The following is a 27,297-nucleotide window of genomic DNA, read 5'->3' as shown; positions in this document are numbered from 1 at the left end:
GTTCTGAGTGCAGTGTCTGACATCTGACATACATCCTCATTCCTACCACTAACTTATGCCTAAATGCTGTCAAGGTTTATTTTTCATTCCTCTGTTTATATTTTTGTGGTTAATATTTGAAACTGTTGTCGCAATAGGTAGATTGTTAAAACAGTTTTTAAAATTTTAAAGTAAACGCTATTAGTATCTTCAGTAGTAGTTTCCGTACTAGTCTTTCTGAAAAGTGCTTTGTAAATTGCCAGAGTGGCATTCTTCTGTCTCTTCCGATCTCTCTTGTATTGGAACTGTAATACATGGACTTGGGATGGTTGCAACTCTATCTACGTGATTAATAAGACTACAATTTTGAATAGAAAAGCATGCTGTTGTAATTAACATATAATGTTTATGTGTCAAGGAAAGGAAGCAGTTTTTCCTTTTTTACCTTAGGCATTATTGGAAAGAGGCTAACTCTGGAATAGATAAGAAAAGTACTAATAATTTTCCCTTTTTTTTTGAGCTTAATATTAAGAGGTGCTAGAGATAATTTAAATTATATGTAGTGGACAGTAGTATTTATTGTTCATCTCCTTTGAGGTGACAGATTAGAGTCCCAATTTATTTTTAACTTCTAACAATAGCCAAGAAATAAAACTCTCTTTACTAAACCTCAAATTCAGCTTTTCTCTTATGTACAGAGGACGATGTCCTATATTTGTTCTATATAATATTAGTTTGGTTTTCACTTGCTTTCTATAAGTAAACATAAAAACATAAAAATTTGATTGCTCTGAATGTCAGTTGACTATATCTTGTTAGTGGATTCTAATTTATTGTTTTAAATTTTTATACACACATACATATATAACATATATATGTGTGTGTGTGTGTGTGTGCGCGTATACATAAATACACACGTATATATCCTTCTCACCCTTTCTCCTCAACTGCTCACTTCCCCTTACATGTTTCTTATATATTCTTCCAGAAACAGTCTACATATATGCAAACAAATATGTATTCTCTTTTTTCTGTTTACTTGTTTTTGTATTCTTCCAGAAACATTTTATGCATAATCCCTATAAAGCAAAAATGTTTCTTTCAACACAGGCGTTACCATTCCTTTTTGCCTGTTCCTCTTCTTTTTTTTCGTAAATGTATTTTGAAACTCCTTCCAATAGCTTCATCATTGTTGGTACCAACAGCTTTGTATGGATGTACTACAATTTATTTAACAGGGTTTCTACCAATGGACATTTAGTTTGCTTAAAATTTCTGCTTTTACATAGAATGATGTTGGAGTAAAAAAATGGTATACGTATTTAGTTTATTCATATGTGAAGTGTATTTCTACGTAAATTCCTTGAAGTAGAATTGCTGCGTGAAAGGATATGGGTTTGTAATGTTGGCGGATTTTGCCAAGTAACAATTATATTGGCTGAGTAGTATTCCATTGTGAATATATATACCACATCTTCTTTATCCAATCATCGGTCATTGGGCATTTGGGTTGTTTCCATGTCTTGGCCAATATGAATAGCGCTGCAATGAACATAAGGGTGCATATGTTACTTGGATTCTTGATTTCAAGTTGTTTGGGTAGATACACAGTAGTGGGATAGCTGGGTCATCTGTTATTTCTATTTTTGATTTTTTGAGAAATCTCCATCCTGTTTTCCATAGTGGCTGCGCCAGTTTGCATTCCTACTGGCAGTGTATGAGGGTTCCCTTTTCTCCACACCCTCTCCATCATTTGTTATTTTTAGTCTTAGTGATTATAGCTATTTTAACAGGTGTTATGTGATATCTTAGTGTGGTTTTGATTTGCATTTCCCTGATAATTAGTGATGTCGAACATCTTTTGCTGTGCTTATTTGCCGTCTCTGTATGTTCTTTGGAAAAACGTCTGTTCATATCCTCTGCCCATTGTTTGATTGGGCTGTTTGTTATTTTTGTTCTACAGTTGTGTGAGTTCCTTATATGTTCTGGAGATTAACCCTTTTTTGGATATATGATTTGCAAATATTTTCTCTCAATTGGTAGTTTGTCTTTTTGTTTTGATCCTAATTTCTTTTGCCTTACAAAAGCCCTTTAGTCACTTCTTTTATTTTTTGTTTCCCTTGTCTGAGAAGACATGGTATTCGAAAAGATCCTTTAAGTTTGATGTCAGAGAGTGTACTGCCTATATTATCTTGCAGGAGTTTTATGGTTTCAGGACTTACCTTCAAGTTTTTGATCCATTTTGAGTTTATTTTTCTGTATAGTGTGAGATAACGGTCTACTTTCATTCTTTTGCAAGTGGTTGTCCAGATTTCCCAACACCATTTATTGAAGAGACTATCTTTTCTCCATTGTATGTTCTTGGCACCTTTGTCGAAGATTAGCTGTCCGTAGATGTGCTGTTTTATTTTTGGGCTTTCAGTTCTGTTCCATTGATCTGTGTGCCTGTTTTTGTACCATTATCATGCTGTTTTGATTACTGTAGCTTTGTAGTACATTTTCAAGTCAGGGATTGTGATGCCTCCAGCTTTGTTCTTTTTTTTTCAGGATTGCTTTAGCAATTCGAAGTCTTTGGTTGCCCCATATGAATTTTAGGATTCTTTGTTCTAGTTCTGTGAAGAATGTCATTGGGATTCTGTTTGGGATTGCATTGAATCTATAGATTGCTTTGGGTAGTATGGACATTTTGGCTATGTTTAGTCTTCTAATCCACGTCCATGTAATCTCTTCCCATCTCTCTATGTCATCATCTATTTCTTTCAATAATGTATTATGGTTTTCATTGTATAAATCTTTCACCTCCTTGGTTATAATTATTCCTAGATACTTTATTCTTTTAGCTGTGTTTGTAAATGGAATTGTATTCTTTTTTTTTTTTTTCTTAAAGATTTTATTTTTTCCTTTTTCTCCCCAAAGCCCCCCAGTACATAGTTGTGTATTCTTCGTTGTGGGTTCTTCTAGTTGTGGCATGTGGGACGCTGCCTCAGCGTGGTCTTATGAGCAGTGCCATGTCCGCGCTCAGGATTCGAACTAACGAAACACTGCGCCGCCTGCAGCAGAGCGCGCGAACTTAACCACTCCGCCACGGGGCCACCCCTGGAATTGTATTCTTGATTTCTCTTTCTGTAAGTTCGTTGTTAGAGTATAGAAATGCAACTGATTTTTGTAAGTTGATTTTGTACCCTGCAACTTTATTGTAGCTGTTAATTATTTCTAATAGTTTTCCAATGGATTCTTTAGGGTTTTCTATATATAAGATCATGTCATGTGCAACCAGTGAGAGTTTCACTTCTTCACTCCCTGTTTGGATTCCTTTTATTCGTTTCTCTTGCCTAATTGCTCTGGCCAAATTCTTCAGTACTATGTTGAATAAGAGTGCTGATAGTCGGCATCCTTGTCTTGTTCCTGTTCTCAGAGGGATGGTGTTCAGTTTTTCCCCATTGAGTATGATGTTGGCTGTGAGTTTGTCATGTATGGCCTTCATTATGTTGAGGTAATTTCTTTCTATTCCCATTTTGTTAAGAGGTTTTATCATAAATGGCTATTGGATCTTGTCAAATGCTTTCTTTGCATCTATTGAAATGATCATGTAGTTTTTCTTTCTCGTTTTGTTAATTGGTGTATATCACATTGATTGATTTGCAGATGTTGAACCATCCCTCTGTCCCTGATACAAATCCCAGTTGATCATGATGTTTGATCTTTTTAATGGATTGCTGTATTTGGGTTGCCGATATTTTGTTGAGGATTTTTGCATCTATGTTCATCAGTGATATTGGCCTGTACTTTTCCTTTTTTGTGTTGTTCTTGTCAGGCTTTGGTATGAGAGTGATGTTGGCCTGGTGTTAGGAAGTGTTCCATGTTCCATGATTTTTTGGAATAGCTTGAGAAGGATCAGTATTAAATTCTCTCTGAAAGTTTGGTAGAATTCCCCAGGGAAGCCCTCTGGTCCTGGGATTTTTGTTTTTAGGATGCTTTTGATTACTGTTTTAATCTCTTGTGATTCGTCTTTCCATATTCTCTATTTCTTCTTTCTTTCTTTATTTCTTTTGCGGAAGATTAGCCCTGAGCTAACTACTGCCAATCCTCCTCTTTTTGCTGAGGAAGACTGGCCCTGAGCTAACATCCATGCCCATCTTCCTCTACTTTATACATGGGACGCCTACCATGCCAAGTGGTGCCATGTCCACACCCAGGATCCGAGCAAGTGAACCCTGGGCTGCCGAGAAGCGGAACATGTGAACTTAACAGCTGCGCCATGGGGCCAGCCCCGTCTATTTCTTCTTGATTCAGCTGTGGGAGGTTGTAAGAGTCCAGGAATTTATCCGTTTCTTCTAGATTGTCCATTTTGTTGGCATATAGCTTTTCATAGTATTCTCTTACAGTCCTTTGGATTTCTGTGGTATCTGTTGTTATTTCTCCTCTTTCATTTCTAATTTTATTTGAGCTTTCTCTCTTTTTTTCTTTGTAAGTCTGGCTAGAGGTTTGTCAGTTTTGTTTATCTTCTCACAGAACCAGCTCTTTGTTTCATTGATCCTTTCTGCTGCTTTTTTTGTTTCAGTTGCATTTATTTCTGCTCCCATTTTTATTATTTCTCTCCTTCTGCTGTCTTTGGGCTTTGTTTATTCTTCTTTTTCTAATTCAGTTAGGTGTAGTTTGAGATTGCTTATTTTGGATTTTTCTTGTTTGTTAAGGTGAGCCTGTATTGTGATGAATTTCCCTCTTATGACCGATTTTGCTGCATCCCACGTAACTTGGTATGGTATGTTTTCATTTTCATTTGTCTTCGGCTATTTTTTGATCTCTCGTTTAATTTGTTCACTGATCCATTGGTTGTTCAATAGCATGTTGTTTAGTCTCCACATCCTTATCCCTTTCTCAGCTTTTTTCTTGTAATTAATTTGTAGCTTCATAGCATTGTGATTGGAGAAGATGCTTATTATTATTTCAATCTTCCCTAATTTATTGAGACTTACCTTGTTTCCCAACATATGGCCTATCCTTGAGAATGTTCAGTGTGCACTTGAGAAGAATGTGTATTCTGCTGGTTTTGGATGGAGTGTTCTATATATATGTCTATTAAGTCTAACTGGTCTAGCTTTTCATTTACTTCCACTGTTTCCTTGTTGATTTTCTGTCAGGATGATCTATCCATTGATTTGAGTGGAGTGTTGAGGTCCCTACTATTATTGTGTTGTTTTTAATATCTTCTTTTAGGTTTGTTAATAGTTCCTTTATGTAGTTTGGTTCTCCTGTGTTGGGTACATAGATATTTGTAAGTGTATGTCTTGTTCGTGGAGTGTCTCTGTGATCATTATATACTGCCCCTCTGTGTCTCTCTCTTTACCTGTCTTATCTTGAAGTCTCATGTGTCTGATATGAGTATTGCAACATCTGCTTTCTTTTGCTTGCCATTAGCTTGGAGTATAGTCTTCCATCCCTTCACTCTGAGCCTGTGTTTGTCATTGGAGCTGTGATGTGTTTCTTGGAGGCAGCATATTGTTGGGTCTTGTTCTTTAATCTGTCTCACCACTCTGTGTCTTTTTATAGGAGAATTCAGTCTATTTACATTGAGGGTGATTATCGATATATGAGGGTTTAATGCTGCCATTTTATCACTTGTTTTCCAGTTCTCCATTTCTTTTGTTTCTTGTCCTGTGTGTTTTGGTCTACCCATTGAGTTAGGTAGTTTTTTATGTTGTATTTTTTTGTTTTCTCCTTATTTATTATTTGTGTCTCTCTTCTGCTTTTTTGTTTATTGGCTTCTATGAAGTTTGTATTCAAAATCTCATAGATAAGATAGTCTATTTTCTTTTTGTTTTGTTTTGGTTTTTGTTTTGGGGAAGATTAGCCCTGAGCTAACATCTGCTGCCATTCCTCCTCTTTTTGCTGAGGAAGACTGGCCCTGAACTAACATTTGTGCCCAACTTCCTCTACTTTATATGTGGCACACCTGCCACAGCATGGCTTGATAAGCAGTGCATAGCTCTGCATCTGGTCTCTGAACAGCGAACCCTGGGCTGCTGAAGCAGAATATGTGAATAGACCCCAGTCTATTTTCTGATGGCCTCTTATTTCTTTTGACTAAACCGATTCAGTCTCTTTCCTCCTCTCCTCCTAAGTTGTTTTTCTCACAGTTTATTCCATCTTGTGTTGTGAGTTTGTGGTTAAAATGACAAGATTATCTTTGTTTTTGGTGTTTTCCTTCCCTTTGTCATTAATGTTATACTTGAATATTTGCTAATCTGTTCTGATGTATAGCTAATATTTTCTGATTTTGTCTACCTATTTATCTCTTTACTCTGTACTTTGTAACCCTTTTCTATCCCCTTTTTTTTCCAGGTATGAAGGCCTTCTTAAGAATTTCTTGTAAGGGGCAGTCTTGTGGCTATTAACTCCCTTAGCTTTTGTTTATCTGGGACAGTTTTTATTTCTCCATCATATCTGAAGGATATTTTCACTGGATAGAGTATTCTTGGAAAGTTTTTTTCCTTCAAAGTTTTGAATATGTTATTCAAGTCTCTCTTCGCCTGTAAGGTTTGTGCAGAGAAATCCACTGAAAGCCTGATAGGAGTTCCTTTCTAAGGTATTTTCTTCTGCCTTGCTGCCCTTAGTATTTTTTCTTTTTCATTCACTTTTGCCAGTTTCGCTACTATGCCTTGCAGTAGGTCTTTTTACATTGACATATTTAGGAGATCTGGTAGCCTATTCCACATGGATTTCCATCCTCTTCTCTAGGTTTGGGATGTTCTCTGCTATAATTTCTTTGAACAAGCTTTCTTCTCCATTCTCCTCCTCATCTCCCTCTGGAATACCTATAATTCTTATGTTGCATTTCCTGATTGAGTTGGATAATTCTCAGAGACTTTCTTCATTTCTTTTTAGTCTTATTTCTCTCTCCTCTATCTGAGGTGTTTCAGTACATATGTCCTTGATTATGTTGATTCACTCCTCTATGATGTCTGCTCGACTGTTCAGGGAATCCGTATTTTGTTTTATCTCATTGATTGTGTCTTTCATCTGTAATATTTCTGATTGATTCTTCTTTATAGTTTCAGTCTCTTTTGTGAGGTAACTCCTGAACTCATTGAATTGTTTCTCTACATTCTCTTTTAACTTGTTGAGTTTTTTGACAATAGCTGTTTCAAATTCTCTGTCATTTAGATTACATACGTCAGTGTCTTTGGGACTAATTTCTGTGTACTTGTCATTTTCTCTCTGGTCTGGAGAGTTAATATAAGTTTTGATACTGCTAGAGGGCGTAGCTTTGTTGTTTCGCATCCTGCTATTATTTGGTTTCAGTTACCACCTATCACCAGTGGATGGGGGTCGAGAGCCAGCTGTTCTGAGCCCTCTGTCTTCTGTGGGGATCCCAGGTGCTGGAGCCAGTGCTGGTTGGGTGGGGGGGGGGGGGTGGGCGCTTTCTTTCTTCTGTGTGCTCTTGAGGGCTCACTCACTCTGTCCTCGCTCTCTGCTCTCCTGCGGTGTTGGCTTGATGAGCTCACCCCTGCATTAGCTTTCCCTTCGGTAGGGGCTTTCCCCTGGGGTGCAAGGGCCCTTGGGTAACTTTGATGTTCCTGTGAACGACTGCCCCCTCCCACCTTCCTTCCCTCTCAGAGGCTGTGCATGGTCCTAGATCGCAGTCTTTTGGAGAAGTTTTCTCTCATCCCGTTCCACCTCCTCACAGGGGACCTCCAGCCTCCACACCTTCTGACATGTGACTGTGTGGGTCTCTCATGTGTCTTCTGTGTTGTGTGAATGTCCTCTGTTGGAGTATGACTGTCTTTTTTGTTGTATGGTGGAGGCAAGAGATTGCCGGGAGAAGTCACTCGGCCATGATGATGACATCACTCTCCTAACTAGGTAAACATTTTTTTAAAAGTTTTTAATAACTGTGACTGGAGGTTTGAAGTTTGAATTAGCACCTTATTATCCAGAGATAATCATAGTTTGTAAAAATAGAACAGAAGCACATAATGCTAGTCACTTTATAACCTTGTTCAATCCTTACAACCCTTTGGCAGTGGCTTTTAGATCATGATTGGCTAAATCAGTGGCTAAAGTGGCTAAAGCTTTAGGCCATGAGACATAATAAGAAATATATTTTACATGTGTCACAGTGGACACGTTCATCTCTATCTATATATTGTATAGATCTTTAGAGGATATAGCTAAAACAAAACTTTCACAACATGTGCTTACTCTAATTTTATGAAATACACTCTGAAGTATTTTCTCCCATTTCTTAAAATAAATAAAAAAATGTTAGTCCTGACCTGTTAAATTATTTCAGTACCTACTAATAAAAGACTTTCATACCTTGGTATCCTATCTCCCATTCTTCTCTCTTTGTACCCCCCAAAACCAAAACAAACCTGAAACAAACAAACTCCAGACATATTATATGATAGGAGTGTTTCATTTGTACAAATTCGTTTAGCTAAAAAGAGGTAGCTTCAGATTTTGACACAACGTTCATCTTATGCCAGAGTGTAGCTTTTTCCATTACAACCACCTCCCTGTTTGGAGGGTTAGATGGTAGTATGTGTTAAAGCTTTTTGACGCTACAGAACATCATACAAATAGTTGATGTATTATTCTTTGTTTAGCTGTTTATCTTTTGCAAGAGATGGTGGAAGGCCAGTAATTATGTTCTTTCTAGTATACTACACTGCCTCACTAGTTTGTCATGTTACAGACTTTAATTTGTCTGAAATCAAACAGATAACTCACTGTCAAAACTGGTTTAGATTAGTACTGCTTCTTTCAAGATAATTATCTCTATACCTCTCATTTTTAGTGCTTAGAGCCTTTATCTTCTGTCTACTTATTTTGTTCTAGAAGTTACTGTACTAACATGACCAGAATCAATATTTGTGGTGTATTTCCTGCACTGTTGTTTGCTGATAAAATACAAGTAGCTTTAATTTTAGATCCACATAAAATTAGACGAAATGTACACAGAGAGTTTAGAGATACTTTAAAGTTCTTAAAAGAGCTATAATTATTTTTATTATGACTTTTATTTCCTGAGCGACAAACCTCCTCTTGCTCCAGGATACTACTAGCAAGCTTGATCTGAATAGACCAATCACCAGTAAGGAGATTGAAACAATCAAAAATCTACCAAAAGTAAAAGTCCAGGACCAGATGGCTTCCCTGTTGAATCCTAGCAAACATTCAAAGAAGGCTTAATACTTATTCTTCTCAAACTCTTCCAAAAAATTGAAGAGAGGAAGCTTCCTAACTCATTCTACAAAGCCAACGTTATCCTGATACCAAAACCAGACAAGAGCAACACAAAAAAAGAAATTACTTGCCAATATCGCTGATGAACATCGATGCAAAAATTCTCAACAAAATACTAGCAAATCGAATACAACAATACATTAAAAAAGTCATACACCATGATCAACTGGGTTTCATTCCAGGGATGCAGGGATGGTTCAACATCCACAAACCAAGCAACGTGATACATGGCATTAACAAAATGAAGATGAAAAACTACATGATCATCTCAATAGACGCAGAGAAGGCATTTGACAAGATACAGCATCTTGTTATGATAAAAACTGTAAATAAAGTGGTATAGAAGGAAAATACCTCAACATAATAAAGGCTATATATCACAAATCCAGAGGAAATATCATTCTCAGTAGAGAAAAACTGAAAGCTATCCCTCTAAGAACAGGAACCAGACAAAGAGGCCCACTTTTACCACTCCTATTTAACATAGTATTCGAAGTCCTAGCCAGAGCAACCAACGAATAAAAAGAAATAAAAGGGATCCAAGGGGCTGGCTCCGTGGCTGAGTGGTTGGGTTTGTGTGCTCTGCTTCGGCGGCCCAGGGTTTTGCCGGTTTGGATCCTGGGCATGGACCTAGCACTACTCATCAGGCCATAACTAGGAAATACACAACTGTGTGCCTGGGGGGCTTTGGGTAGAAGGAAAAAAACAAATAGAGGAAGGTGGGCACAGATGTTAGCTCAGGGCCAATCTTCCTCAGCAAAAAGAGGAGGATTGGTGGTGGATGTTAGCTCAAGGCTAATCTTCCTCAAAAAAAAAGAGATCTAAATTGGAAAGGAAGTAGTAAAACTGTCAGTATTTGCAGATGACATGATTCTTTATATAGAAAACCCTAGAGAATCCACTAAAAAACTTTTAGAAATAATAAATGAATAAGTCAAGTTGCAGGATACAAAATCAACATACAAAAATCATCTGCGTTTCTATACAGTAACAATGAAGTTGCAGAAAGAGAAATTAAGAATACAGTTCCATTTACAATTGCAAGAAAAGGAATAAAATACCTAGGAGTAAACTTAACCAAAGAGGTGAAATATCTGTACACCGAAAAGTATAAAACGTTGTTGAAAGAAATGAAGAAGACACAAAGAAATGGAAAGATATTCCATGCTCTTGTATTGGAAGAATTAATATAGTTAAGATGTCCATACTTCCTAAAGCAATCTGTAGAATCAATGCAATCCCTATCAAACTTCCAACACTTTTCACAAAAGAATCCTAAAATTTATGTGGAACGACAAAAGACCCCGAATAGCCAAAGGAATCTTGAGAAAAAAGAACAAAGCTGGAAGCATCACAATCCCTGATTTCAAAATATACTACAAAGCTATAGTAACCAAAACCACATAGTGCTGGCAGAAAAACAGACACACATCAATGGAACAGAATCGAGAGCCCAGAAGTAAACCTACACATATATGGACAACTAATTTTCAACGAGGGAGCCAAGAACATACAATGGAGAAAGGAAAGTCTCTTCAATAAACAGTGTTTGGAAAACTGGACAGCCACATGCAAAAGAATGAAAGTAGACCATTATCTTACACCATGTGCAAAAATAAACTCAAAATGGATTAGAGACTTGAATGTAAGATCTGAAACCATGAAACTTCTAGAAGAAAACATAGGCATTGTGCTCTGTGACATCGGTTTTAGCAGCAGTTTTTCAAATACCATGTCTGTCTGGGCAAGGGAAACAATATAAAAAATAAACAAATGGGACTACATCAAACTAAAAAGCTTCTGCACAGCAAAAGGAAACCATCAACAAAGCGAAGAGACAACCTAACAATTGGGAGAAGATATTTGCAAGCCACATATCACATAAGGGGTTAATATCTAAAATATACAAAGAACTCATACAGCTCAACAACAAAAAACTAGCAACCCAATTAGAAAATGGGCAAAAGATCTGAACAGAGATTTCTCCAAAGAATATATAAGGATGGCCAACAGGCACATGAAAAGATGTTCAACATCATTAGCCATCAGGGAAATGCAAATCAAATCTACAGTGAGATGTCACCTCACTCCCGTCAGAATGGCTATAAGTAACAAGACAGGAAACAGTAAGTGTTGGAGAGGATGTGCAGAGAAGGGAGTCCTCATACACTGCTGGTGGGAGTGCAAACTGGTGCAGCCACTGTGGAAAACAGTATGTAGTTTCCTTAGAAAATTAAGAATAGATCTACCATATGATCTGGCTATTCCACTGCTGGGTATTTATCCAAAGAACTTGAAAACACAAATGCATAAAGATACATGCACCCCTATGTTTATCACAACATTCTTCACAATAGCTGAGACTTGGAAGCAACTGTGGTGCCCATGAAGGGATGAATGGATGAAGATGTGGTATATAAACGCAATAGAATACTGCTCAGCCATAAGAAATGATGAAATCCAGCCATCTTTGACAACATGGATGGACCTTGAGGGTATTATGCTAAGCAAAGTAAGTCAGAGGGAGAAAGTCAAATACCGGATGATCTCACTCATAGGTAGAAAATAAAAACCATGACAAACTTGGATACATGCGTGTGGTGATGGATTGTAATTAGTCCTTGGGTGGTGAACATGGTGTAATCTACACAGAATTAGAAATATATTACATTGTATACCTGAAATTTATATAATGTTATAAACCAATGTTACTGCAATAAAAAAATAAAAATAAAAATTTTAAAAAAAGAAGATGATGTGCAACATGGACAGGATGTAGAAAGCACCACATGTGGAGTGGATAGTGTAGGCGATCTGAGAGAAGAGCGACAGGATGAAGATGCAGATGAAGACGCCCCAGACGATGATGACCATGGAGGTGGCATATCTGGCGTTTATTGTGCTACAGGGCATTAGTGATGGCCCAGTACCTATTCAGAGCAATGAGACAGAGGTGCAGGTTGGAGGCCATGCAGCACGTGATACCAGAAGACAGCCAGATGTCACACAGGATTTGGCCAAAGTTCCAGGTGTGGTTGATGGTATGTGTGATGCTGACGAATGTGATCAAGATGAAAACCAAGAGATTGGTCATGGCCAGGAAATCAGTGAAATGGCTGGAGTGTGGAGCTTCCTGGTAAGGAAGATGGTGGTAAGCACAAAGGCGTGGGAGAGGACCATGGTCAGTATGATGATGGAAAGGACAGAGCAAGGGAGATTTTGAGCTCCTGGAGGGTCCCAAATCCCAAGCTCATGGGGTTTCTTTAGCATACAGGATCTGTTAGAGGCCTCCAGGAAAAGGCCTTGCAGTGGCTGGTTTGATGGGGGCATTCTATGTGGCTCTCTCTTCCACACTCATAGGTCCTTCTTTCACAATTGTCTTCCTCACAGAACAAGGTTATCCTTCCATTTCACACTGGTGGGAGTTGTACATCACATGAACAGGCACGGTGAAAAGACCCCAGGACTTGATTGTGTAAAGAACATTGAGGTGACTTCTCAGCCAAAATTAAAAATTTTTCTTAAATCAGGTGAATCCCAAGATTTCTCATTATTCTGGAACTCTGGTGGACACATGCTGAATTTGTTAGATAATTGTCAGGTTATCACACCAATGTGGACAAAGCTGTGAAATTTCTTGCTTCCGCTATTTTGACTCTTTCCAAAGCTTGAGACTCTTATTGTTTGACAATATATTCAGAATTACCCCCATCCTATTCTGAGAAGATTCTGCATTTCAGGTTGCCTCCTGGGAGCTTTTAAAGCTACAGTACCAGCTGATTCAGAGAAACAGCCCAATCGACAGCTCCTAGTTTTCCCAGTTTAACCTTGACACATAATGAAGTATTTATTTTGGTTCCTTTTTCACTGATGGTTTTTGAATCTGAAGAGAGAAACATTCCAGTTACCAAGACTTGAAGAATGTGTAACCTTGGAGAAGACAAAACAAATGGATCACTGTGAGTTCACCAAGAGGGGCACATTTGCAGAAGTCCCTTCCTGGCCCAGCTAGCGCATCTGGATGCTGGGCTCACCCTCCTGGATCTTCCTTGTCACCCAGTTTTGTCTCATCTTGACCATAACCCCCAGCCAAGTGCCCTCCCCTGGGCTCTTCCCTTCCATGTGCCTTCGAGATCCTCCCATATTGTTTTTGTTGTTGTTGTTAAATTAATAGATTTTTTTTTTTTTACAGCAGTTTTAGGTTTACAGAGAAATAGAACAGAAAGTACAAACAGTTCCCATATATTCCCTCCTCCCTGCCTACGGTTTCCCCAATTATTAACATTTGCATTGATGTGGTACATTTGTTAAAATTGATGAACCAATATTGATGCATTATTATTAACTAAAAGTCCATAGTTTAGGTTTCACTCTTTGTATTGTACAGTTCTATGGGTTTTGCCAAGTATATAATGACGTAGATCTACCATTATAGTATCATACAGAATAGTTTCGCTGCCCTAAAAATCTCCTGTGTTCCACTTATTCATTTCTCTCCCAGTTCCTGCCTACCTCTGATCTTTTTACTGACTGTAGGTTTGCCTTTTCCAGAATGTCATTTAGTTGGACTCATACAGTATTTTCAGACTTGCTTCTTTCACTTACTGTATGCATTTAAAATTCCTCCATTTCATTTCATGTCTTGATAGCTCACTTTTTATTGCTGAATAATATTCCATTGTCTGGATGTACCACAGTTTGTTTATGTAATTACCTGTAGAATAACATCTTGGCTGCCTCCATTTTTTATCAGTTATGAATAAAGATGCTATAAATATTCATGCACAGGTTTTTTGTGTGGACATAAGTTTTCAACTCATTTGGGTAAATACCTAGGAGTGTGATGGCTGGATATATGATTAGACTATGTTAGCTTGTGAGGAACTGCCCCTATGTTGCCTTTAATTGGGGACTTTGAAACATTTTAACTTTGCAAAACAAATATAACTTGAGTATTTTTTTTTCTTGGACAGTATACATCAATGTTTTGGTGTGCTGTCAAGCGCTAGATTATTCCCACTGTAGATTGTTGCTATAACTTTGCTATTGACTTCCAGTGTGCCAGCAGTTATTTTTCAATAGGAAAAGTAATTCTGAAATATTCTTTAGGGGAGAGAGTTGTACGGTCATTGTAAAAGTTTGGCCTCTGAAACTTTGTCCGATTTTTATATATAATGTAGAACCACTAGTATATTTGAAATATAAATGTATTAAACTCTTTTAAAATCTAAATAAATAGTTCTTTTAAAGCGCTAAGAAAGAAGTCAAAGGATGCGAACTTCCAGTTATGAAATAAATGTCAGAGGGATGTAATGTACAGCATGGTGACTATAGTTAATAATACTGTATTTGCATATTTGGAAGTTGCTGAGAGAGATCTTAAAAGTTCTCATCACAAGAAAAAAATTTTTGTAACTATGTATGGTGACAGATGTTAACTAGACTTATTGTGGTGATCATTTCACAATATATACAAATACCAAGTCATTATGTTATACGCCTGAAACTAATGTAATGTTATATGTCGGTTATACCTCAATTAAAAAAAAACACTAAGAAATGACAATGAATATGTTTGACGAAGCTTTATAAGTGGAAGTTTATAGGTTTTTTTCTTACTTCTATTTTTGTTATAATGGTGTATAACAAACTACGATATAATGCATCTCATTCATGATTTGAGATTGTATGCATCTAAAAAATTGATACATGCCAAATTATTCTCCAAAAACATTGTATTTGTTTATATTAAGACTGTCTTTCTGCACAGCTTCATCAAACATTTATTACCAAACCTTTTTAAATTTCCACTGACCTAGTAGGTAATTTAAAAATATCTCTTTTCTTGCTTAGTATTTGTTTAAATTTGAGTGCATATTGAACATCTTTTCATAGGGTTTCCTTGTTTTGGAAGTTACATATTCATGTTTTTTCTACATTTTTTCTATTAGATGGTTTATTTTTTCCTTATTGATTTATAGGAATTCTTTCCCTGTTAGTAGATTGGCCTCTTTCCTCATGTTTTACAAATATATTTTCTTATTTGTCATCTTTTTTCCTTCATTTATGGTATTTGTTTTCGTATTCTCAAATTTAGTAGTCCTTTGTGTCCTCTCAATGTTTGGTCATGCTCAGAAAGTACTTATGCGTGCCAGGGTTATTCAGTAGTTCATACATGCTTTATTCTGGTACTTTTTAAAGTTCCTTTTTCTTTTACACTTAAATACTATTTTATAGAATTTATATATTGCTGTGATGATTCCGCTTTATGTTCTTATATGTGGTCAGCCAGTCATCATTGTAATATTTAATCTACTTTTCTGATTTGAAATGCCACAAAATTATCATATAAACTTTGGCCTGTTTCTGGATTCTGGTCTGTTCCGTTTATCTTCCTGTCTTTCTATGTCAGTACCAAATTGTTTAAATTATTATAGCTTCAGAATGCATTTTAATGTTTAGTAGGGTTGTTCTGCTTTATTAGTTTTCTTTTTTGGAGGAATTTCTGACTTTTTTCTTTTTCCAGATGAACTTCAGTATCATTTTGTCAAATTTGTTTCTTCCAAGGAATAATCTTGTTATTATTTTGATGGGAATGTGATGTCTCAGAAGTCAAATTAGAAAGTTTCAAAGAGAGGAATGATCAGCTTTGTCATATACTGCTGATGAGTTAAATAAGACAATTATTGAGAATTGACCATTGGGTTTAATAAAGTGAAGGTTATTAGTAACCTCGATTACAATAGTTTCATGGAGTGGGAATAGTTTATAATTTGTGCCTAGTTTCCCTAATCTCTCTATTACTTTAAGCAATGTATTTAATTTTCTGTGTCTTGATTTAACACACTTAAAAGTGAAGCCACATCTATTGATGACGACGTTTTATGAAAAACAGTTTATTTATAATCCCCCCCTTCCTGATTTCTGTTAGTAAGCTTTGTTGTCTTTTCCTGTGTCTGTAATACAGATTTACCTTTTGTTGCTTTTTGAGGGGGAAAAGTATTCTTGTCTGTAGTTGTAATTTATTTTGTTTAGCCTTTATTTCTGTATTTAAGTGAATTTAATATTTATTACTAGTCTTTTAGCATCATAACTTAACTATTCCCAAGGTTTAAATTTTTATTTAATTCTTGTTTGCCTGGGAATTCCTTTGAACTTTTTCAAGAAAGGTTATGGATCCTCTATTTCCTAGGTTCTTGTTGACCATGTGTTTATAGTACCTTTTTCTTTTTTTTTTGAGGAAGATTAGCCCTGAGCTAACATCTGCCACCAATCCTCTTTTTGCTGAGCAAGATTAGCCTTGAGCTAACATCCGTGCCCATCTTCCTCTGCTTTCTATGTGGGACGCCTGCCACAGCATGGCTTGATAAGTGGTGTGTAGGTGCATGACCGAGATCTGAACTGGTGAACCCCGGGCTGCTGAAGTAGAGCGTGTGAACTTAACTGCTACGCCACTGGGCTGGCCACTATGTTATGTTTTTATATTTATGATTTAATTATTTAAGAGATACAAAAAAGTGTAGAGATCAATATAGTAAGTAACTGTAATTACTCAACTTAAGAAGTAAAATTTCAAATACAGTTGAAGTTCCTTGGCTTATCTTTCCTTGATAGTATTACCCTCCTGTCTATCCCAGAGAGAAACACTTCATTTTGGTGTTTATGCATGCCCCATACCTTAGATCAGGATGCATGTTTTAATACTTTTACAGGCTATGTATGTATTAATAAAATATATGTAATCGGAGGAGATATACACGGCAAATACATTTGAGAAGTTATTTACCCTCACTGTAATCAGTAATAAGGGAAATGTAAAATAAGACCAGATTAAGAAACCGTTTGATACCTACCATTTTATGCTATGTTGGCAAAAATCAAGAAGTCTGACAGTATCATGTGTTGATAAATATTTTATCAATTGAATTTCTCACACAATGCTGTTGAGTTTTTAAATTGGTGCAACTGCTTTGGAAAGCACTTACCTTATTAAATTAAACATGAGCATACCCTCCCAGATACATATTACCTTACATGGACTCCAGGACATATGCAGGAATGCTCATGGTGACCTTGTTTGGATTAAAAAACAAAACAAAACTGAGGAAACGCTATGCAAATATTCATTGACAGAAGAATGAGGAAGTAAATTGTGGTATAGTCACCCAGTGGAACATAGTATTATTTTTGTTTTAAAGACAGGGAATATTTAGGATAAAAATTCAGCTGAGTCGTTTCTTCTGGAGCTAGGAAAGGCAGAGAGGTGGGATAAGGAGGAATATATAAATATCTTAAGTAGTTCAGGTAATGTTCTCGTTCTTAAGATGGGTAGTGGGTTTGTGTGTGTTTAATTTATTATCATACTTCATAACAAATCTAGATATATATATTTGTTAACTATTATGTAATATAATTTAAAATAACTAGCAGCAGATTAACTTTCTTTTTTAGAAAGATCGGCACCTGAGCTAACATCTGTTGCCAGTCTTCTTTTTTTTTTTTTTCCCTTCTTCTCTCCAAAGCCCTCCAGTACATAGTTGTATATTCTAGTTGTGAGTGAGACAGATTAATTTGTTAAATTTGCATGGTTGCTACATGGGTGTTTATTATATACTTTATACGTTTCCTTTTGTTTGCATATTAGTAATAAAAATGCTTAGAAAGAAAACCTCTCTCTATGTACGCATATCTATCTTCATTGAAAAGGAACTTTTCTATTTTATTTTAAATTTATTCCTAATTTTATAATCCTACAATTAGAACTATCTTTCCCCAGAAATTCATTTGTACATTTGAAAAAATGTCTGCTACAAAAGTAAAGCCTCATTGATTAAGTCCAGCTGTCCATTTGATTAAATTTTTCCTATGAAGTCTCTGCAAATGGATTTATTCAGCTTGTGGTCAAATATGTCCCATTATGATGAATGAATGATGAACAGTTTTGACTCTCTTTTCTTGACCCTCAATTTGGCTACTTAGAATATTTGATTGAAATTAACTTCGGGCCATATTGAACAGGTGGAATCCTCCTACTGCAGGATGGCTTTTAGATATTGTGAGCTTGCTACTTGACAGCCCCAAATCTTATTTTTCTAGGTGAAAAATTTGTTTCTCCTATTGTTCTTATTTACCATGGTTACTTTTCTGATGGCAGTTATTCATCTCAACTCATTTTTCCTCCATACTTTACTTGGCCGGTTGGAATGTTTGATCTAATTGCAAGAGAGATGATTAGAACATTATTAATGTTCTGTTCTTGAGCCTAGCTGAAATATTATATTGGACAACTCGCTGAAACTCACTAACCTTCAGTTTCTTCATCTATAGATAGCGTATAATAGTTATGTCAGGGGGTTTTTGTTAATATGATGTAACGTGTATGAAAGTACCTTGAAAGTCACATAATGTGGATGTGAGGTGTTAATATTGTTTATTCTTACTAAATTTTACTTTGCTGAATTCAGCCAATTACTCTAATCTTTGAGGATCTGTTTGAATCTTGATTTGATTGATTAGTCTATTTATCTTCTTCCCACTTATCAGCATATTCTTTATACTTTCATATAAGGGACAAAATGTTGATTAGACCTAGAAAAGACTTTTGTGGGGCTGGCCCAGTGGCACAGCAGTTAAGTTCACACGTTCTGCTTTGGTGGCCCGGGTTTCGCTGGTTCGGATCCTGGGTGTGGACATGGCACTGCTTGGCAAGCCATGCTGTGGTAGGTGTCTCACATAGAAAGCAGAGGAAGATGGGCATGGATGTTAGCTCCGGGCCAGTCTTCCTCAGCAAAAAAAGGAGGATTGGCAGCAGATGTTAGCTCAGGGCTAATCTTCCTCAAAAAAAAAAGAAAGAAAGAAAGAAAAAAAAGACTTTTGTGTTATATTGTAAGAAACAGCTATCAAATTGATATATTTATCAAAACAATCTAAAAGCTCTTTTCATTGTCTGTAGAATTTTTTTTGTAAGCCTAGTTTGTTTACAGGTCTACCCTTTTTATAAATTCATATTCCTCTCTGTTCTTCATCCAGACTCTTATAAATCTGTCTTAAAAATCTGTCAATTGTAGAGATCGCTCTTGTATAATTCTTTATTATAGTTATGCTTGGATTATGAGCTGTATGATATACTCAGCTATTTTTGGCTTTTTCAGGACCACCACCACCCACACATTTTCCTAGTTTTCTACGCATTGTATCTATTTGTGTACACTGGAGTATTCTTTGCTCTTTCTTCTCCCTCCACCCCCTTTACTGAGTACGTTTATAGTTACACAGTCAAAATTATGTTCTTGTGGGCTTCCCAATCTGTCTTCCCTCATGCATTCATCATAGTATCTTCTGCTATATGCTAGGCGCTATGCTAAATAAAAAGACAAATAAGATGTCGTTTCTGCTCTCAAAGTCTCAGAGTTGTGGGAGTTGAAGTTATGATATAAATGGTGTACAGTAGGGCACAAAGCAAGGAGTTTTAGATTTGAACTTTTGTGAAAGGTGTCTGAGAAAGTCTTAGGAGGCGAGTCTTGAAAGATGATTAGAAGTTTCTAGGCAGATGGGGAAGGGGTGAGACATCCCAAGCAGAGAGAACAGTGTGAATGAAAACGTGGAGTGGTGTTCCTTTCTAGTGTCCATGCTCTGGAATTTCGCCTTTGTTCTTCAAACATTTTTGTAATACAGATTCTTAAAAATTTCTGGTAGAGTTCTGTCTATGAATGTCTTTTCTTTCTTATCATGAACTCTTATATTACCTGGTCTCTGGGAAAATTATTCCCAGTTCTTACGTAATGATAAAGTTTTCAGTGAATATACTCATCTTTACTCTCCTGTTAGTTTATTTAGAAAACTACTGAATAGAATTCAACTTTTCTTTCCTCTGGCCCTGAAAATTTTCTTTAGAAAATTTAGAATAAAGTTTAAAAACTTTAAAAATTCATCTGCAGTGGGATATTGAAGTATAACGTTTTGGGGAGAACCTCAGCTATTCCTGGAGAGATGTCTTAATTCTGCGCAACACTTAACCTACTTTGCTGCTTGATTCATACGCTTATTCTATAAGGAGGAGGGTTGAGGTAACTCTGCTTTCATCCTCTTCTTGTTCTTTGGCATCTGCATTCTCTAATAGTTTTTTCACAAATATTTATAATTGTATATTTAAGTAATATTTAAATGTTTTAATGTTTAAGGAGGAGTACCAGGAAATGGTAAATTACTTTGGCATTACTTTTGGCAGATTAGATCTGCATTTTTTTTTAAGTCATTGTTTTCTGAGAACAGTAGCAGTTGTGATAATGGCTGGATTGTGAGTCACATACTCTGGACTATTTTTGGCTCTGTCTGGGCCACCAGTTCCCACCCCTAATCTCTTAGCTTTATAGGTAGTGTATGTATTTGTGTGCAGTGGGGTAACCCTGTACTCAGAGAATGAAGTGGGACAATAGCAGATGGCCAAGCATGCTGTACAATGGGATTAGCATTGGGCTCCTTCTTCTTAGGGTTCTCCCCTATGGTTTAAAGTAGTTTAGTGTTACAGTAAATTTCTTATCTGTATAATAAGTCACTGACCTGGAAAATGTAATTGAGCATTTGAATTTGAGCTGCATTCAAGATCTGTGTTAAAACTGTACAGCTTCGTGCTTGACTGATTGTAAATGATGATGTAGCAAGGAGTTTAATTTGCTGCCGCAGATGTTATCATCCTTTTCTTCTGTGCTTCTGCAACTTCTCTTTATTTGGCCTTGCTTGTTTCTCCAGTTTCCTAGGTTTTGGTATTTAGAGTTTAGATTTAACAGTAGCAGGAACCTGATTGATGTATGGAATTAGAAGGGTGTTTTGGTTTGTCTTTTGGTCCTACATTGATTCTTTAAGTCTCCTCTGTTACTTTGTTTTGAGTAGTAAGTCAAAAGAATACATTGTCTATATATTCTATTTGTTTTCTGTGGAGTCTTGACTAAGGCGGTGCTAGTTTCTTTACCTCTTCCATATCATAAATTGCACAGAGAATATGTTTTATCATTAAAACAATTTTTACTAATTTATTTAGAGAAAATTAATATTTTGTTTTTAAAATTGTGCTGTTTTATTTTTAATAAGAATTAATTGCAATGTTTTCTAAATGTTACTATTTTTAAGTCACAACCCAGTTGTTAATGAAGCTAAGTTAAGAGAAGACTAAGTCAGGCCCTAATAGAATTTTGAGTTGGAAACTTAATATACTTAGGCATTAGAATTTTCCCTTTTCTTTCTTTTACTTATAATTTTTAAATAGAATTCAGTTTAATTAAAATTTTTTGTTTATGGAGAATATATAGAGCTAAATTCTTAAAATATAATTTTATTGAAAAAACAGAATGCATAGTGAATGATATCTGATTGATTATGATATTTCTGATGGGGAATATACTCTATATGGATTTACTTTGCTTCATATAACATTTTCTGCCTCTCTTTTTCAAGCAAACCTTAAGGAGGAAGATAGTTGAACTTGCAGCGTCTGATTTAACTTCCAATTTGTCAACAGATACCTGTTTTTAAATGATGCTGATCTTATACAAGTGACATTTTATAATGATTGAGGAATTATTCCCTAAAAAAGGGGAGGATCTTAGTTTACCTTGTTATAAAATATCTTTTAATTATGATATGTTCCTCCTCACCATCCCTTCCACTTCCAGGACACTCCACTCTAAAAAATAAAAACAATAGACACAACAGCTGCTATCCCTACATTCTGATAATTTAGAAACAGTAAACTTCAGATGTAAGTCATTAAAGGAACACAATATTAGTAGAATTGTTTGGCAGTACATAGATGGAGGAAAACCTTTTGCTGTATCTCACAGCATGATGAGGGTAGTCACACTTCTTATGTGGCTGCTAACTCCTACAGTCATAGATGTTAGAGGCAGAAGCTGCCTGACCAGTTAAGAGTTATGTTAGGAATTAGCTTGTAAGTGGCAGAGGATTCCTTTTGCTGTACTCTATTGGTCATAATAGTCACCAGAGCTACCTTGATTCAGGGGGGTCAAGAAATAGACTCTACTGCTTAATGGAGGAGTGGCAAAGCCTCATTGCAGAAGAGTGTGGAAGGTGGGAGATATTGTTGTGCCCATCTTTGGAAAATATCTACTCCAAATGAATAAAAACATTGGATAAAGGATTGAGAATATGAGGATGAGATGATTTTATGTGGTGTGGTGATAAAGCTCTTATTCCCTTTTCTGTTGTCTTATGACATTGCAGCCTTATTAGTAAGAATGGAAGAAGAATTTTTCTATTTCCATGTTCTATTCAGTGTTTTAGTCTGTTATTCACAAGTCTTCTACTGTCATTCGTTGCTCCCAATAGAAGTCACCCCAAACTGGAAGGAATTCTAAACAGTTTAAAATTGTTTTGCCTGATTCAGGAATTATCACAGGGTAGGAAAATAATTTGTAGGAAAAGGATACAGAGGAATAAGGTGTTTGGAAAGGGTGGACTGACAGCAGAAGGTGAATTAATGCTTCATATTTATTTTGGAGATTCATCTTAGATGAGAAGTAAAACTGTCTAGAAGGAAACTTTTGCGTATTAGTTATCTAACATGGAAGAGACTTCCATCCAGAAGATAATCAGACTGAGTCTGTGCATAGATGGTACATTGAATGGAGAAGAATTTTTAAGTCTGTTAAGAACAAACGTGGCTAAACTGTTTTGTGTTATTTAGGGAATAAAGCAGGATAAATCTCAGGCTTAGAGTAGTTTTATACTTCATTGATGGATATTGTGGAACTTTGACTTTTCAGTTAGCACTAAGGGGTTAATTGGGTGGATGGTTGGGTTTTTTTTTTCTATTTTTCAAATAATTCACATATCATAAGACTTACCATTTTAAACTGTATAATTCAGTTGCTTTTTTGTATACTTACAAGGTTGTGCAACCATCACCACTGTCCAACCATACCTGTTAGCAGTGAAAACTCCTTATCCTCTGGCAACCACTAATTTACTCTTGACTCTGTGGATTTGCCTATTCTGGACATTTCATATAAATGTTATCATAGAATACGTGGCTTTTTGTGTCTGGCTTCTTTAACATGATGTTTGCAAGGTTCATTCCTGTTGTGGGAAGTATCAGTACTTCATTCCTTTTTATGGCTGAGTAATATTCCATTGTATTGAATATACCACATTTTGTTTATTCATTCATCAGTTTATGGACATTTGGGTTGTTTCCACTTTTCAGCTATTAAGAATAATGGTTCTGTGAAAGCTTAATGTAAAAGTTTTTGTATGAACATACGTTTTCATTTTTCTTGGGTATATATCTAGGAATGGAATTGTTGTTAACTCATGGTTAGCTTTTTAAGGAACTGCCAAACTGTTTCTAAAGTAGCTGCATGATTTTACATTCCTGCCAATGCTTATTTTTCTTTTTTAAATAGCTGTTCTAATGGGTGTGTAATGGAATCTTATTGTGGTTTTGATTTGCATTTACATAATTATGTTGAACATCTTTTTATGTACTTTTTGGCCATTTGTATATCTTCTTTGGAGAAATGTCTATTTAAATCCTTTGCCCATTTTTAAATTGATTTATTTGCCTCTATTATTGAGTTCTACAAGTCTTCATGTATTCTGGAGACTCTACCCATATCAGATGTGATTTGCAAATATTTCTCCCATTCTGTGGGTTCACTTTCTTGATAGCATTCTTTGTGCAAAAATTTTAACTTTTGATAAAGTCCAGTTTCTCTTTTTTCCTTGGTTGCTTATTCTTTTGGTGGCATATCTAAGAAACCATTGCCTAATTGAAGGTCATGAAGATTTCCACCTGAGTTTTCTTCTATGAATTTTATAGTTTTAGCTTTTACATTTGATCCATTCCAAGTTAAGTTTTGTATATGGTATAAGGTATGGGTGCAACTTCATTATTTTGCACGTGATATCCAGTTGCCCCAGCACCATTTGTTGAAAGGACTCTTCTTTCCCCATTGAATGGTCTTGGGACCCTTGCTGAAAATCAAATGGCTGTTGACACGTGTTCATTTCTGAACTCTCAATCTGTTCCATCGATATATTTGTCTATCTATGTACCATATCACACTGTCTTAATTACTGTAGCTTTGAAGTAGGTCTTGATGTTGGGAACTGTGAATCCTCTGCCATTGTTCCTTTTCAAGATTGTTTTGGCTTTTGAGGGTCCCTTGTAATTCCATATGAGTTTTGAGGTCACTGTGTCCATTTCCATAAAAAAGGCATTTGGAACTTTGATAGGGATTGCATTGAATCTGTTCATCAGTTTGGGGAATATTGCCATCTTAACAATATCAAGTCTTTCAATTGATGAACACGAGATATCTTTCAACTTATTTAGGTTGTCTTTAATTTCTTTTATTGATGTTTTATAGTTTTCAATTGACAAGTTTTGCACTTCTTTAAATTTATTCCTGAATATTTTATTCTTTTTCATGCTATTGTAAATGAAATTTTCATTTTCAGATTATTCATTTTTAGTGTATAGATATACAACTGATTTTTGTATGTTAATCTTTTGTTTTGCAACTTTGCTAAACTTATTAGCTCTAATAATGTTCCAGTGGATTTTCTGTATATAAGATTATGCTATCTGCAAGCAGAGATATTCATACTTCTTCCTTTCCAATATGGCTGCCTTTTATTTCTTTTTCTTCCCTAATTGTTTAATATAGTGATGAATAGAAATGGTGTTCTCAAAAAAAAAAAGTGATGTTCTGTTCATCTTGTTCTTTTCTTTATTTTAGGGGAAAGGCTTTCATTTTTCACCATTAAGTATGAGGTTAACTGTGGATTTTTCGTAGATGCCCTTTATCAGATCGAAGAAGTTCCCTTCTATTCCTGGTTTACTGAGTGTTTTTATCATGAAAAGGTGTTGGATTTTGTCAAATGCTTTTTCTGTGTCTATTGAGATGATGTTGTTTCTGTTCTTTTTCTCTATTAATGTGGTACATTATACTGAGTAAGTTTTGTGTGTTAACAAACCTTGCATTCCTGGCCTGAGGATGGATGTGTTTTTAAGTTACCTTTTGTTTTTCACCTGGAAAAATGTAGAAACTTGTTCTACTAACATTATCATGGAGGCAATAGGAGTGGACCTGAAAGAGCATAGCCGTTGGATAAATGCTTTATTTTCCAGTGCTAAAGTATAATATAAATAAGAACTACTCAGAGGCTTATATTGTAATGCTTTGTACAACATATAAGTAATTTTGACCCTTATTAAAACATCATTCTTTGTACTTTTAAGTAACTTAATGAATAATTTGAGGATTTATGTTTATCTGTGTGCATTTTCTATTGATAGTAGGCCATATTAATATTCTCAGAATCTTGCAAGCTCTAGTTTGGAGTGCCCTGACTTCTGTTTTGACTCAACACAGATTTTAAACTTGAGAAATGGTAATTAATGAGTCAATAAGGAAGGGTCAGATCCTATTGCAACAAAAGTTGTTCTTAGTGGTCTCTCAGGAGAACTTGTAGCAGGAACTTGTCAGAGTAATAAATACATAGATAAGTATCTGGAAGGGGACAAAGGATTTGAAAACAAAATGCTTGATCAAAGTTTTGAAGCACAGTCAATATTTTCTTTTGCTTAAAAACTGCTTTATAATTTGACATGAATTAACTTGCATTGCATTCTTACCTGTGGGAATGGCCGGTTGGATAGATGCCCAGTTACCTGTCAGCTCTAGTTGAGAAGTTGAACTAGTTAACCACCTGAAGAAGTTATTAAATCAAACTTTGATGAAGTAGCTTTTTGTGCTCTTCCTTCTCTCTGCCACACCAATATGTACACCCTAACCAGAAAATAGCTTCAAGCATCAGGTATGTGTTTTGTCCTTTAGCTGTTTCATTTCCTGTAATTGCCAGACCTCCTTACTTTTTTCTCCTAGAGGGGGACACTTTTTTTTTTCCTAGAGGAGTTTTTCAGGTTAGAAAAATCATCCAAATTTACTGAGGAAAATTTACTAAGTTTGATAAGATTCTTGGGCTTCCATTGCATATAGGTGAGGAATTTTGTTTGGACCTGTTCTCCCTGCATCTTATCTAGTCTAAACTCTTACTGTATAGTTAGCAAATTTAGTAACACAGTCTTTTTATAAAGCAGCTAAGCAAGCAATTTTAAGTGATGTGCCTGTTTATTTTAAACAACATTCTGGGTGCTTGAAAAGAATGCCACTCATTAATGATTTTTAAATTCTTCTACCCTTTTGACGATCTGATGAAAGCTAAGGACTCTCTCCATGTAAAAATGCACGTAGTTCATTTATATGGCTTGAGATGTACACACCATAAAGGCTATCGGTGAATTCCTGATTAAAAACGCTCACCCTCTATGAAACAGCCAAGTTGGGCTATAAGGGTTTCTAGGTTTTAGAAAGCCATAAAATTATGTATCTGGTTCAAATACAACATAAATTGAGGGCAATTACAATTTCATGTTAACCATAATTCAACTCGAAAGAGTATAGCTGCTGGATGCCGTGATGAGTGAGCCAACTCCCCACTGAGGGGTGAAGCACATATTCCCCTAGATGCTGGAAGTGCTGTTGACATGGCCCTTAATTGGTAGCCCCTGTGGAGATTGCCTTGGCTAAAGAGACCTGCCTTGCACAAGGGCATACCCATTGGCATCCAGTGGTTGATCCTTGCTTGAATCCGTTGTCCTGGCTTGGGACAACTCTGAAAGGTCATCCTAGATTCAGAGCTCCCCATGGGGTTGTCTGAATCCTTTGGGACTTCGTGGCAGCTGAATTTCTCCTTCTGCACAAAATGCTGCTTCCCCCGCCTCCTGTTTCCTTTCCACTGGTATTGATCCCAAGAGCATCCTCTAATAAACTTGCGTGGTAAAATGTGTCTCAAGGTCTGCTTCCTGGGAATCCCAGCCTTGTCACATTAGGGTCGAATATTAGCATAAGTTAGCTTACTTCAGGCCATAAAAGTAGGCCTGGCTGAAATAAAAATTTAGTGAGATGAACTTGAATTTAGACTTAAGATATGCGAAGCATCCTTTTATTGTTTCCTTCAGACCACCTGTTTTGAGTAAGTCTTTAAACT

General features: G+C 36.0%; 1 protein-coding gene across 22 annotated transcripts in view; it reads left to right on the top strand.

The window, feature by feature from the left end:
• ERC1 (ELKS/RAB6-interacting/CAST family member 1) overlaps positions 1 to 27,297 on the top strand; it is a 516,642-nt gene that overhangs the window by 146,793 nt on the left and 342,552 nt on the right. The gene's annotated exons all lie outside the window — the stretch shown is intronic.

The sequence above is a fragment of the Equus przewalskii genome, chromosome 5 (genome assembly GCF_037783145.1).
Source record: "Equus przewalskii isolate Varuska chromosome 5, EquPr2, whole genome shotgun sequence".
NCBI lineage: Eukaryota > Metazoa > Chordata > Mammalia > Perissodactyla > Equidae > Equus > Equus przewalskii.
This window is presented reverse-complemented; position numbering and strand designations above follow the sequence as displayed.